Source organism: Plectropomus leopardus, chromosome 15 (genome assembly GCF_026936395.1).
Source record: "Plectropomus leopardus strain MGB_pleo_1.0 chromosome 15, ASM2693639v1, whole genome shotgun sequence".
Lineage (NCBI taxonomy): Eukaryota > Metazoa > Chordata > Actinopteri > Perciformes > Serranidae > Plectropomus > Plectropomus leopardus.
In genome coordinates this window covers 9461285-9476478 of record NC_142190.1, presented here as the reverse complement: position 1 = coordinate 9476478, position 15194 = coordinate 9461285, and the positions used below count along the sequence as shown (strand labels likewise).

General features: G+C 39.0%; 1 protein-coding gene across 1 annotated transcript in view; it reads left to right on the top strand.

The window, feature by feature from the left end:
- The first annotated feature begins 234 nt into the window (after nucleotides 1–234).
- Nucleotides 235–15194, top strand: part of sc5d (sterol-C5-desaturase) — a 29267-nt gene continuing 14307 nt past the window's right edge. Inside the window, exon 1 of the mRNA XM_088088068.1 lies at nucleotides 235–289. The gene's annotated coding sequence lies outside the window, so the exon portion shown is untranslated. The remainder of the gene's footprint in view (nucleotides 290–15194) is intronic.

Sequence of the window (15194 nt, the reverse complement as noted above, 5' to 3'; positions counted from 1 at the left end):
ACTTCCTGTTTTCTGCAGTGTTGCTGCTGTTGTTGGCTGCTGTGGTTCACTGCAGGTTCAGTGCTGCCATGAGGATTGTTTGTCCTCCTCAGTCTTGATCAGGTAAGACTGTGTGTGCTGGCTTAAGCAGGTTTAAGGTGGTGCTAATGGTGGGAGGTAGTGGAGATGTGGAAGTGGAAAGCAGCTCATGATTTTAGCGCTGACTGATGTTTGCTTTTTGTTTGTGTTTGTAAGCATGGATCCAGGCCTCATGAGAAGTTGCTGAGCTGATCTACTGAAGTCGGCTCAGGTAAGAGTTGTTCAGCTGTGGACGTTTGCAACACTGACTGCTGTTTTGGTTCTTCTCTCAGGCAGTCCATTGCTTTTTGGACAGTTTGCTGCTTGGGTCTTTTAGCTTGTTGGATTGGTTGGTTGGGTTTTTTTGTCTTTTTTTAATACCTGGGATCACTTTTACGTTACTACAGTAAAACCCCATAGAGAAAGAAGTACAAGCAGTCAGATAATCTGATGGTTTAACCCTTTGAAACTTTGCAAATTGGCTTGATTTCTTTCAAAAACATGGAAGACAATGAACAATTTTAACAAGAAGTGACCCAAAAAATTGCAAGACATTAATAAAATGTTACAAGAAAATTAGCAAAAATAGAAAAAAAGCAAAAAACAAAATCAAACAAACAAGGAAATGAACTGAAAAAAATGCTCAAAATGGAAAATTATATATACATATATATTTCTAAAGGTTATAAATACAACTTGATATTTTTCCCACTTTTTTTCATATTTTTCGAATCATTGTCATTTTTTTGTCACCTTTCATGAGTCTTTCAGTAGTATTTCTTGCAATTTGCAGGATATTTCTTCCAAGTTTCCTATTGCCTCTCATCATCTCACATTTGAGGAGCTGAAATGTTTGTGAAAAGTGTCTGAAAGCAGCACAAGAAAACTGATGTCAGGATTTAAAGGGTTAAACGAGCCAGTTAGTCAAACACACCAAGTATCTGAAAGCAAGTAGATACTCTGCTTGCTTTACCTGGACGGCTAATTTGAAAAATTACAGAAGACCAGGGGCCAGCAAAAAAAACATTTCACATATTTATCAGAAAATATATAAATTAATTTCCCGTTTTCAACCTTTCAGTGTTTGCAGTCCTCAGTGAAGAGGCTTATCAGAGACATTACTTTTCAAATCATAAAACTATGGTGAGGCCAAAGTTGGAAATCGGTCTGTAAACTATGATGGACCTTTACGGCAGACAGTTTGGCTCTTAATTGTACTGTTTGCTTTTGTTTATCCTCCAACTACATCCGACTATCCTGTGGAGTTGTTTTGTCTGATTGTCTCACTGTTGACATGTTGGGCCTATTTTTAGAAACGCTGCTGTATTGTGAGATCTCAGCAATTAACTTTGTGATTGCACGGTGTCATAACTGAAATAACTGATGCCTATACCTGTAAAAATATGGTCCAAGTAATTATCCAAACTTAGCTTTGTGGCAACATTTCAAAGTCCTCATTGATAGTGTGTCTGACTGTTGGTGCAGCAGCAGCAACAAAACATTTATGTACATCTGTTAAATGTGATTGCTTTGTGTGTTGTGTTCGACTCTGCACGAAAAGCACTCCAATTCAAAGATCTGGTTGATTTTAAAATGGTTTAAATCATGTACAGAGCTAAAAATCATATATTACCTTGTAGTTTCTAAAAGTTTCTTCAAATGAAAGACAGTTTACATGATAATGTGAGATTGAAAACATTTAGCGTATTTTAATATGTTTTCAAAAACAATATATTGAGGGATTCGAGATGGTAGAACAGAGAAAAAAGGCACAGTAAGACAGGGGACAAGATTTGTAGCTTTGCTTTTGATAGCTGACTTTGTTTCTGTATTGATGTGTTTTCTTTGTTGTGTGGTGTGTGTGTGTGTGTGTGTGTGTGTGCGCATTTATTCAGATTGATCTGATCTTGTTTTGTCTTAATTCTTGTTTCATTGGGTCAAGGCGTGTATGGTGAATATTGAGGCAGAAACTGGGAATATTCCTGTTTTAAATTTAGTTGTTTTTTTATAAAATTGAAAGGGGTAGGATTTGATAAATATTCACCTCCTTTTCCTCCTTTTCAGACATGAAATGCTTGCGTTTTTTACTGAATATGTCCAATGGGCGTTGTGGAGTCGTTTTTCTTACTTATTCTCCTTTTTCATTTAGCATGTTCGAAGTAATGATCTAAACTCACACATGCGCTTCTTCCTGAAGGTTTAAATAACGCTTCAGGGTTTTGGTCACTGGTCAGAAAGGTGGACATAAGGCTGTAGTTCATTTTTACCACCTGTGTGTTTGAGCTGCGTTCACGTCATTCAAGGCCTCACCACGTTTGGGTCTTTCTCGCCGTTAGGTTTAATATATCTTTGTGTGTCTATGGGGCTTTACATGATGTGGTCCCAGGGGTCGGGGCTTCTTTAGAGGAAGTTTTTGTTCCATGAAGACCTTTACTGAACTGGGATCAAACCACCCATTCATGTTAAAAGGTTTTTTTGTTGCTGTAGGGTACAAAGAGGAAGCCCAGAGCCATGCTTGTGAAGCCGGGGCATTAGACGTGTAATATCTCAACCTCAGGTCAAACCTTGACTCAACAGCAGGTCAGCTGTCAAGTTGTCCTGGGGGTTTAGAGCTCGGGGAAGTTGACTGCTGTATCTGAACTAATCTATCGTCCACATTAATCTTGGATGGAATTTCACGCATTAGCATGATTAGCCAAATGGGCCTGGACATCAGTAACAGCAGTGACAACAAGGTCAATAAATTCAGCTCTGACCGCTCATTTATTCCCCCAAAAGTGCACATATAAGCTATAAAGCTCAAGATTTATTACTGCCCTTTTATTGAACCACACATGGATAATGCTGTTTGATTTGGTTCTATGATATGGATGTAGGATATTTTTTTTTCTTTTTTTCGTGTGTTAATACTTATTTTCTATTAATTACAATTTTCCCTTTACCTCTTAATTGCTGTTCCAGCGTAAAGTTAATTTTCTTTATTTTAATCAACTTTTCAGTTTTGCTTTGTATTGCTTTTTTGCCCTCCAGAAATACTGGCATCACGCCAGACATTAAATATATAAACAACCCAAATAATAATTTGCTGTGAAGATAAAATATACACACTGTACATTGTTTTAATTAAAAGCAAATGTTGGGGTTGTTTATCATCCCATAAATGATTTTAATTTTGCATGTCATTATTAATGCTGGCTCTCATTTTTCATGTGTAACATTTTTCTTTTCTTTTTTTTTCTGCATACTTTACATCTTCCTGTCTTGTATAACTTGTGCTCCCAGTCACATGTGTGCCTCTAACGTAAGGGGAAATTCAGAAATGATTTTCTCTTCAAATCATGGCTGTGTCTGGTAGTCCACATGAGTAAAAATGGTTTATATTCATCTTGCTGAGCTCATATTGACCTTTCAATTGATAGGGCTGGACATTTCAGGTAACTACCTCAGAGGAATTGAACTAGCTGAATATTGTGTTAGGTTTGAAGGTGCATATCTGTCTTTCTTCACTGTTCTTTATTGAAAGAAGCAAAAAAAAGACGAAAAAGGATTTTAGAAACTGTGTGTAGAATTGGACTTCTTGTTTTGTATGGCGGTGTTATCTTGGAGAAATGCAAATTTTTTGCTCAAATGTTGCAGCCCTAATTCTGACTCCCATGTAAGGTGCCTCTCCCTCTGTGGCTTCTGAAACAGGTGCTAGAGAGCCTTCCTGTGGCCACACTGGGAAATGCACAATTACAGCCTGTCAGACGCAGCTCCTCCATACAGAAAATGTAGCATTGAAAGGAACATGGTGACAAAAATATTGAATAATATGATGTGTGTGCCAAATTTAAGGAGTACAGGATCCAGTTTCCCCTGTCAAATGGGGCCAACTCTGATTTCAACAAATCCTCCAAACAGGAAGTAATATATTGATTATCACGTGTCCAAATTCTGCTTTCAGCACTTAATGTTTCTTTTGTTTATCCATTACGTGATTGGTGATTTTTACCAACACCACTCAAAAAAGCAGAGCCTCTATAAGATAATTAGCTGCTCTAAATGATTGTAATTTGAGTTGAACATTACTAATTGGCATCGGGACTTTCAGTAGCCCCCACTATAATTAACCATTTTGAATGATCTAGCCTCTTTTTTTATTGACATTTAGCACAATACATGAGAATCCTGAATATCAACCTAATGGATCTTATTAGCCATGTCCTCTAGACCAAGGTGAATTAATCAAAGCAGACTTGATTTATATACCCCGCCCCTTCCTTTCCTCTTCCACCTCTCTTCCTCTCCCTCTCCGTTCCTTGCGCTCTCTCTCACACCGAGGCAGCTGGGGATTCATTTGTCTTGCTGATTAATGATGAGAACCATATCCTCCACAACACCAGTAAATTAAAAGAGATTGGGGACAGAGAGAAAGAACATCAAGGTCCATTCATCCCAATCAAATTTCACAGTAGGTCCAATTCATCCTAAGCTTTATTTGTATTGTCTGCTGTACAAACACAAAAAAGCACTAGTCATTCACTTTCTCCTCCCAGACCCTCTCTGGCAGTCTGGGGATTTCAACTGGCAACCTTCCAGGTGCACGCTCATTTTTCAAGCCTGCAGGATACAACCATACCCAGAGCTTCACTCCTATGAAAGCAGCTAACTGTTTCAGATGGTGATTGTTCATCAGCAGCAGCTCCGACTCGCTGTTATACTGTAGCCTCTATGTGTCGTCTTCATGTTCTACCTGTTCATCTTTCAGTGTCCTTGCAGCTTAAAGAAAAACATTAAAGGTCATGGACAGTCGGGACATTGATGACTCATTGGCAATAAGTTAGTGTTCATAAGTTAGCTTACTGTATGTATGGAGTCTGTGATGTAATGTGGTACTACAGAGTACACAATGATATAGTGTGGTTTCTAGGCGTCTGTATGGTTGCAACTACCTATACACGATGTAACAGCCAAACAGACGCAAACAGACATTTCTTGGCATGATAATGGCCTTCTGAACCTACTGATAGGTGTGGCTGGACCCTTTGAACCCATTTTTATGATGCTTATAACAACTGCTAACGACCATTTAATGACCTAATGAACTGACTATGCTCAACTATACTCCTACCAAGGGTGTTATCTTAGTTTAACATTTTGGCGTGCTAACTAGGGGTGTTGAAGTTAATTGTTTATAAGAACGCAATGTCGACGTGGACGATTCTGCATTGATGCAGTGACAGCCCATAATCCATTATAGCCACATAACATTCAATGTTATGCCTACAATGTTACAGGTCTGGTGGTGCGCCAGGCCAACAAGACCCCCTGCTCGGCCTAAACGTTTGTGAGGTTTGCGTAGGACGGTGAAGTACACTGTATTTTTCCCATTCGGAGGCTGAAGCATACTTGCCAACCCTCCCAATTTTCCCTGTTTTCAACAACTAACAAAACAGTAGCCCTAAGAAAGAAAAAAACACACCTGGCTGATCACACAGCTGATCAAAAGATCTATTGGAACAGACTGACAGCCCAGCAAAGTGACAGAGAAAGACAAACAGCAGGTTTTCCTATAGCTGTAGCCAGCTATAGAATAAGTTATGCTGTTTTATATATATATATATGTATATAACAAAGGTAGGATACATTTTTAAAAACTTGAATACAGGGTGAAAAAGATTTTTTAACGCAAATAATTAAATTGCTGGTCCCCTGTGCCATCGGACTGAAGCCAAGCACGGCAGTAAATCATCCCAGGTGTGGCATCTGTTAAGAGTGTTTTCAGGGTGTAGCACTGGGCCTGAAAAAATTTGAGGGGAAGCATTGCACTTGTTGTTGATTTTCTGGCTGCAGCTGGACAATGAAGTTCTACAGTTCAAGAGAACCTCCTGGTAGCAACCAGCGCCATATGGTAGCAATGTTGCATTAAATTGTGGGGGTGTGGGAGAACTCACATTCTCAAATTGAGGATAATTATAAGATAATCATATTTAAATCGAGTCGTGAGACCAGTGAAGATGACCAGTAGCCCTCGTGCTAACATTTGCTAACCATAATAACATCAATGCTGTTACATGTCCCAAGTCTCAGCTGTAGTTTATATGACTCTCAGCTGTTTATGACATGTTTTTTTTTTGGTTGTCATTTCTTTTAGTAGTAATGTTTCTAGGCAGCTTTCATATCCTTTCATCCCCTGCTGTATCACATTACTGTAACCATTGCAACAAACTATTTCCCCACATTAGGAATCAATAACTTTTTCATCTTATTGCATTTGTTGGATGTACTGACTGCTCCACTCTCAGCGGGACCTTGCAGTGTGCGGAGGGTATTTGTACATTGTTCAGGGACTCAATCAAGCCCTAAATGTTTCATTTATCCTCACAGCATTTGGCAGCTTCCCAAAAAGCATAAGACATCTCAAGTGACTGGCGTCCGGAGGAAATAGATGGGAGCTGTGAGAAGCACTCAGGTCACATCTCCCTAATTAATGCTGCCTCCTTCTGCTGCTTTAAAATCAACTGTAGTTTCCATCTTTTTTCCTGTGTCGCTTTCATTTCTTCTCCCTGTTTTACCTGCCGCTGCTTTCAAAGTCACTAGAGCTTCATTTCGGATCAAAAGACGAGGAGTTACACGGAGGAGTTGACAGTCGTGAGCACCTCTGCCAGGGCAGCAGCAGGAATGAGCATTAGATGGTCTGTGAGGTTCGTAACCCGCTGACATTCACAGATTCATTGATCTCTGTAAGAAATATGCAGTAATTAAGAAAGGCAGGGATGTGAAAAATATTAAATCAGTGGCAAACACTCAAAGAGCCCTGTAGAAAAGATTTGTGTGCACCTTGGGTGTGTCAGTTAAACAAAACAAGACTCAACCTGAACAGTGTGTCTTTTGGCTCCATCTGCATGGCCGGAAGTTAGATTTGGCACCAGTGAAGCAGCACTGTGCTGATTGTGACAGACGGGTGCACTGATGCTAAAACTTTGTTACTGCTTTAAGTAGAAATTATATAATTTTGCACTTGCAAAGCCAAGCAGCAACCACCACATCAGACTGTGGAAGACTGCAGGTTATCTGATGGCCACTGGATGTATATGGTTTTATGAAATCACAAATTTTGTTGAACAATAAACTTTAGGCTTAAAATTCATTTTCAACTCTTTGAAACCTGAGCAAATTGGATTTATTTCTTTTTTTGTGTGTGTGTGTGTGTGTGTGAGGGGGGGGCTTTTATTGCCTTTAATAGATAGGTGTGAGCGTGAAAAGGGCAGAGAGAGAGGCGGAGACATGCAGCAAAGGGCCGAGGTTGGACACAAACTAGCCTCTGCACATGGGGCACCGCTCTATCCACTGAGCCACCAGGTGCCCCGATTTCTTTTAAAACATGGGAAGACGGCAATGAGCATTAAAGTGGAAATGATCCAAACATTTGCAAGAGATAAGTCAAAAGTAAAAGAAAATTACCTTAAAAATTAGTCAAAAACAAAAACTGGGGCATCCATTAGCTCACCTGCTAGAGTGGGCACCCCATGTACAGAGGCTGTGTCCTTGTTGCAGCAGCTGTGGGTTTGATTCCGGTCTGCAGCCCTTTGCTGCATGTCATCCTCTATCCCTCTCTTCCCCTTTCAAGTTTAACCTGTCCTATGCAATAAAGGCATAGGACAGGTTAAGGTTGTGAAAAGTGTTTTCAAAGGGTTAATTTTTCTTTCAAATTGGTAGTTTGTGCTCTTTATATGGTTACTTTGTTCCTTCAGTTTAGAAAGACATACCCTTTAATTAATCCCCATAAATGTTTAAACTGCTTTCTTGTCTCATTTGTGAAGCGCAACAAATTTCTTCGCTAATCCCTGGTGCACTGTAGAGGATTTCCATATCTTAACTGATTTTAAAAACATGACAGTCCAAAGACATAACTGCAAAGCAGCAACTATTGATGTATTTAATCATAGCAAGATACCAGACTCCAGAATGACACCTGTTTAGTCCAAAGGAGTGGCTTGCCTGTTGTGTATATATGCCAAAAAAAGTTTTCCACTGAGCATGCACCATAATATTTCTGCTGCTCCTGAGATCTTGCTCGTTTCATGTTCTTTACAGGTTTCCCGCAGTCCTGGAAAACCTGGATACCTGGATAAAGTCATGTAATTTGTAAAAAAATCATTGAAAGTTTTACAAAAGTCATGGAATTCTGTCGTGTGTAACATTGTTGTTACAGTAATCTTCTGTGGATGACCTTGTACGTAATGTAACAACATGGCAAATTTATTTTCTGTCATGTTTCAGAGTAACAAAGCTTGAATATAATTTGTGACTCGCTGTTTACCATTAAATTTTCTCCATTTTTCTTATCCTGCGTTACGTTTCTACCCTGATGTATGCCAGGTAGCTGAAATTATGTTATGCTATGTTGTGTCAACATAACAACAATATACACTGTGTCAATGAGGATATATGCGTGGAAATCTATATCCAGTTGGATACACCCCTCGCTACCCCCCACCTCCACTTTCTCCTCCAAATTTAGTAATTTCTGACCCAAAATTCCAAGATTGCGACACTTAAAATGCCAAGTTCAAGGCCTCAAAACAGTAGTCCACAAACATCTTTTATAAAGTCTGTGGTCTGGACCAACCAGCAGACATTGCCATCCATAGAGCCAGGCCACATGTATGGCTAATATTGATACCGATTCATTGTGTTACCAAAAAGAGGCATTAGAATGGCTAATACTCCGTCTCAATACATTTTCAAGGCTCACTTTGCAAATCCTCTATTCAGTCTATCTGTATTTTTCATATTAAGACGTCCACAACCTCCAAGTTTTTCCCTTCATGATACAGTCACAAGCCAATCGGTGGAAAGAGACACAAAATCTTAACTTATCATGTAGTTTTTTCGCTTTTTTAAAAAATCAGTATCTGTCAAAGTCTGCTGTCATTTTTTAAATTATTTTAATTGCTATGTATTTTTTAAAGTTCATACTTATAAACACAGTTTATGCATTTAATTTGCATCTCATTCTTCAACCCACATTTTTATCCATTCAGCCAGTAAACAGCCCTTGAACCTAGCTGCCACCTTTTCAATTATTAAGCCAGCTCGTTTGGGGCATACATAGTTGAAGAATTTATCAGCAAAACATTCCCTATAACTGCCGAACAAATAAACTTTTCACTCATTTTTCTTATAGTTTTAAAGTGCAATATGTCAACGAAGGAGGAAGGGAGCATTTTATTTGAACAGCTGTTGAGAAGACGGCTGCCCGTGCAGTTTTGGCCTGAGAAAGTTCTTTTAATGTGAAGGGCATCTCTGCTGCACTTCCTGCTAACCCCATTGTCTTGGTCATGGGCTGCGGTCCAATAGACTTGACCTGGATATATCTAAGTGGCAGCCATGATGAGAGCTGGTCAGATTCTCTAAATAGTAAAAGAAAGTACTTCAGTGCTTCCTTTTTTATCTTATTTAGCACAAGGTCACTGGACCATCTTTTATGAAAGTAGGGAGATAATGCTATCCCAAAATTCCTTGCAGCACCAACTTTTAAAGCGATGCACCATTCGGCCCCTTATGAAAACATACAATATGCCTATCTTGCATAAATTTGATAATTACTATCACACAAGCATACTAATTGGGAATCATGTCAATAAATATGAGTGGACAGGAGGGCAGTAGCCTATATTTCCTTTTTAATTTCAGTTCCAATCTTGGTAATAAATTATATTTTTCACCAGCTTGTCAACATTTATGGACCGTGCATGAAACAACATAATAAGAATGCAAGGAGTGATGTATCTAAAATGCACTTTTAGTAGCCACTCGTCAGGACATTGTAATTTCACCACGGCAGACCCACATCAATAACATCAGAGGTCACATAATCACGTAGCCTTGTGTAAGTGCAGTGGGATTCTCACAGCACCGTGGTTGCCTTTTACTAGGTCCTTAAAAATTTTTCTTTACATTTTTATTTGACCTCATGACATCTTTGTATTTTTTTATTTTTGACTAGCTGAGCACGTGGCCCTTCGTCCGATTTACGAATATGTCACTTTGGTCGTACAAGATGCTCCGAAGCCTCCATTGACAAACACCTTGCACCACGAAACGAAGCCAAAACTACAACTTCTAAGCCAACATTTTATTGAGTATAATTGAAACTCAGTAATTTCTCAAATTTGTGGACCCTGAACTAATGACTAAGGAGAAATATGGACCCTGTAACTGGACCAGTTGTGAATCACTGGTTTAGCGTATATTCATTGTTGGCTGTTTTCTAAGTTTTGCAGATATATTCAACAGAGTGTAGACCTGCTCCTTAATATTTATCCCTTTTTGGAATTTACCTTCAGAATAACACATTAAGTTTTAGTTTGAACTCTCATTGACTTAAATTGAATAGCAAAACATGACTGCTCTTGTGTATTTTTGAACAGTAGTATTTTAACATGTTTTTTTCACACATTCAGATACAGAATGTGAATTGAAAGCACTGGTTGTTTGTTCAAACTGCTTAAAATATTACTGACAAGTAAGCCATTGTGGGAATAAGGACTGTCCTTTCCAGAGAAGTTATAGCATACCATATATGACATACAGTCGACATATGTTACCCAGTATCCCTGGATATGTTTTTCACAGACAGAGCAACATCAAATTTTGCTCCATCTCTGAGTCAGTGTGACATGAGTCAGCGGTCTCACTGATTTGTGTCATGCTGAGTCAGTGTGAGCTGCTCCAGCAGATCATTTTGCACAAATGTGTGACCAGTTGGATTTTGTGAAGCCCAATACTAGGTGTGTTTGGGCATAATGGTGTGTGATCTGCAGAGGTCTTGTAGATATTAAATAATCACAATTGTACGCAAAGCATGTTGCATCATGAAAGCAGTGTATCAAAAACTGTGCCGTCACCACAATGTATCTGTGCTATCATTATTTTCCTGGTAAAGTTAGTGCAGCGACAGTTCCTCCCTTTGCTTTGTTGAAAATTGACTCACTTATAGGTGGTATTAACACTAAATCAAACACAAGCTAAGCTCAAAACAGCATGCCAGTTGATTCACATAACCTTTGAAAAACCTCAGGGGTTTGGAAAAAAAGGCTCATTTAGCTGATAGGTCAATCATGAAATACAGAATCAAGAAAGGTCCTGTACATGATGGTGACCAATTTCAGAAATAGCTACTTTGTAAGAGGCTCACACCTTGAAAAAGGCTACTTTTAGCCTCTTGCAGCTGAACATGAGTTAACACCACACCACCCGCTGCATTGCACTTCCACTCAAAACTCACCACCTTGTTTAGCTGCATCATTGCTTTTTTTTTTTTTTTTTGGGCTCAGTCAGTCTCAAGCAGTGGTCAAGTGGAGGTTATACGTATGTACACAGAATATACCTACATCTTTTTCTGGCCGTTTATAGTTTACACACCTATCAACCAAAAAGTGACTGGAATATGTATATAGTATAGTATACTATAGTATACGCACTCTTTCCTCAGTAACCTACCCATCTGGTACACCCACCTCATCAACTAGCCTACTATACCACTGAAACAAACAATGACTTGTATAGCATCCTGGTAATACTTTTCATTATACTTTTCATTATATAGCAAGTAGTTCTTGTCAATAAGACATTTAAAACATGCTCAGATTAGCATAACAGCTCTCTTTCCTCTTCATTAAAAATATAATGATCACTAATTCTTTATTATTATTGTATTAATAACAATAATAATAATAATTTTCACTTAATTTTCTCACGTGCCTAACTTTTTATGAATTTTCCCTGATTCTTAGTATCATCAAGCCAGTTTCTATGGGTTAATAGTGTTTACTCTGCACTGCACCCTCAGCATAAAACTGATTTCTGTTTGTGGTCCCGCCTTTTGTCCTCCGTCCTCTAACAATGACATCGCGCTCATTTCATTAAATTTCTTGGACATATTCTCTGCTGAGCAACTGGTGTGAGCAACTGGTGTCTGGCTCACGTTGCCACAGCAATATACCATCAACTCATACCAAAAGCAGAAATGTAGTGAGTGAATCACTCATTATCAGATGTGTTCTCATTTGGTATCTGCTTCAAGCTCACTATCACGGCCAGAAATATTAATACCACAGATGATGGTGCAGCACTCAAAGCTCAGCAGTACAACAACAGGGTGTCGGGGTTGCAAGCTCTACAAACATTGGCTTCTTTTTACCCGTAGAACACACACATGGAAACACACACACACACCCCACCACCACCACCGCTGCTGCCTCCAGCATATGCTATTTTGCCAACTGCAACCCTGGGCAAGATAATAAGATGGCTAGCAGACATTTTGTCAATATTTCTGTCTTGGCTCAGAGTGCGCCTGGCCGGCTGCTTACTGATAGATGTGTTGACTGATTTTTTTTTTTTTCTTCCACAGGAGCTCTGCCCTGGTTTGCCAGACTGCAAGAGAGCAAGTAGAGGCAAGTGTACAGGGAGGAGAGAAGGGCTCACTAATGCCAAGCAGTTCATTAAAATCAGGCACAAAGCATCTATCAGGGGGGAGGGATGCTGCTAATCAGTGGCTGTGGTTAGTCCAGCAATATGTAAAAAGGAGATGGTACCCTCCTTAGCTGTGATCTTGTCTGGGGAGCAGAGGATGTGTTTGATGCTAAGGAGGCCGTGCAGATGATTGATTTTCCAGAAGGATGCTTTGAGACGCTGCTCTTGGTCTGCCATCTGATTAACATACACAGCATTATTCATGTCATGAATATACAAGGAGGCAAGGAACAAATAAATACTGACATGCATCCAGGAGCTGATAAATATTAAATGGAGCACACATGGCTTCCGATTTTACCATTTCATAATTTGAGCATTCATGCTGTGAGGCCCCTAGCCAAGGTCTAATCTTCGGTTCAGACAGGTTGAGCAGCCATGTGAGGAGACGGAAAGTTCTTCACAAACATCATATTTGTGCTTTAGTTAGGTGTCATGAATACTGGAATTCTGATTCTGGTCTAATTTTCAGAAGTTTCAGACAGTTTATACGGTAACAAGCATAATGTCTTTTGTTCCCATATGTGACTTTAACAGAAAAAGATCTCCATACTTCTTCTTTTAAAACACCTCAGAAAATAGCTTCTTTTGAAAACTGGGTTATGCAACAACAAGTAGATGTTTGCGTCTTGTTTCATAGTAACTTTATTTCTCCGTAAGAATGGTATATTGCCGTGAAGCTCTGATATACTCTTTTCTATGCGCCTGCACTCCAACTTACTTAGCTTTATATAAATCTGAAGTAACTACATGTGTGATGATCCACTGAAAGCATTAATCACATAAAGTCATATTGACTTAATTATATCTTAATGGTGGGTAGCATGAACTTGAATTGAGTCATACATTACTAAAGCATTTGTTTTGTAACTTTTCTTTAATGTGCTATTCTATTTTCTTTTCTACATTTTAGTGCACAATAGGTGAAACTTAATGCTCCATGACTTTTCTGCGGGCTGACACAAAAGTTAGCGTCGACCCTGTTTCCTTGTCAAAAAGCAAGTGGGATTTTTAAATTTGATTTTGGATTATTGCAGAAAATAGACTCTGTGGCAAACAATTGTTTATGATGCTTACATGTTTTGTTCATCAAGATGATGTTCACAAATGCGCACCACTTTTATGATTTGTCATTTGAGTGTAAATGCAATCACCAGAGGTAAAAAGCTAACAGTAGGCTATCAGTGACCCACACCATGGTTTCATGACTTTGATGATGTTCTGTAGTCTCATTTCGCCACTTGTTAGCAACTGCCATTTTTAAGAAACATAAAACCTGCAGTTCACAGTGGTGTATTTACTAGTGTATTTTATGTCATGGAACAAAACATGAAAGTCTCTTGAGCTTGTGTTAACCACAGACCTTATTTCAGGCATCTAACCAAAAACCCATTTAAAAAACCCATTGACTTTGAGTCGAGGGCACCGGAAATGCTAAAATGTTAACTAATTTTAGGGTTTTAGGACTCATTCCCAGGGCCCTCCAAAAGATATAGCATAACCTGCTGACATAAATAAGTGGAAAAATGACAACAAGTCTGCAGCCATGCTGTGACTCTGGAAGGCTGTGGTTGGCCAAAGGCTTATGTCAACCTGCTGGTGGCACAAGAGAAAAAGTAAAGACCAAAGTCAGAAAGACTGAGCCTCTGTTTGAATTCAGTGTGCAGAATGTCTCATCTTTTCTGTTCTTTTTTCTGTTAACTTGAAATATATTCCTTCCTATCAAGTAGCTTCATTGTTGTGCATGTGTGGACGCTTGTAAAATAGTATATTTTCAGGGACAGCATGCGTAGGCTACTGTTTCATATTCTGTGTTGTCATGTAGGAGGATGTGAATAAAAGCTAATAGCCCCAACAGTGGTAACTGCATGCTCCCAGTGTTTGGACATCACGTTATCCGTGCAAACACAAACTGAACGCAAACATACACCCCAGAGCAGTTGGGAGCCTGCTGGCAGATGATCCAGCTGTGCCTCTGACATTGATTCAGCTAATGATGCCTCATTCATTATATGTTTCTTTATATCCTCCTTCACACATATTTTTTTCCTTGATTTTTTGACATCCTCCCACTTAAGACACAAGTAAGAGTGGAACAAACAAAGACAAATGACAAACTTCTACATCACTGTTTGATTATAAGTCTGTTAGGTCAAGTCAGATAAAAAAAAACACATTAAACTCTATTCAAGAGCAATTACAAATAATACACTGTGTTACTTTTCAAATATAAAAATTAGCTTCAGATGAATCATAGTTGCATTCTGTTTTTGCAGACATCCAAGTTTTATGACTCATTACTGGGGCAATCTTTACACATACCACAGACCGCCACATCCTGGCTTCTATACCTTGACTTCTTTTTGGCGGAATCCAAATATCCCAAATTCTGCATTTGCAGAGTTGTGTAAAAGGAAAACTTTACTAACTATAACTGTTATGGCTAATGCAAGAGAACTGCACATATCAAAGTTTCCAGTTTCCAGTTATGAACTGTTCAGAAAAATTCAGGGTCATGAATTTTAATTAATCTCCGTGCCCAGTGGTGGCATTGTCGGCAGCCAGAATTGGGCCAGTTTATTTGGCCCGATTCAGTCTCAACCAAGAAGGGCAAC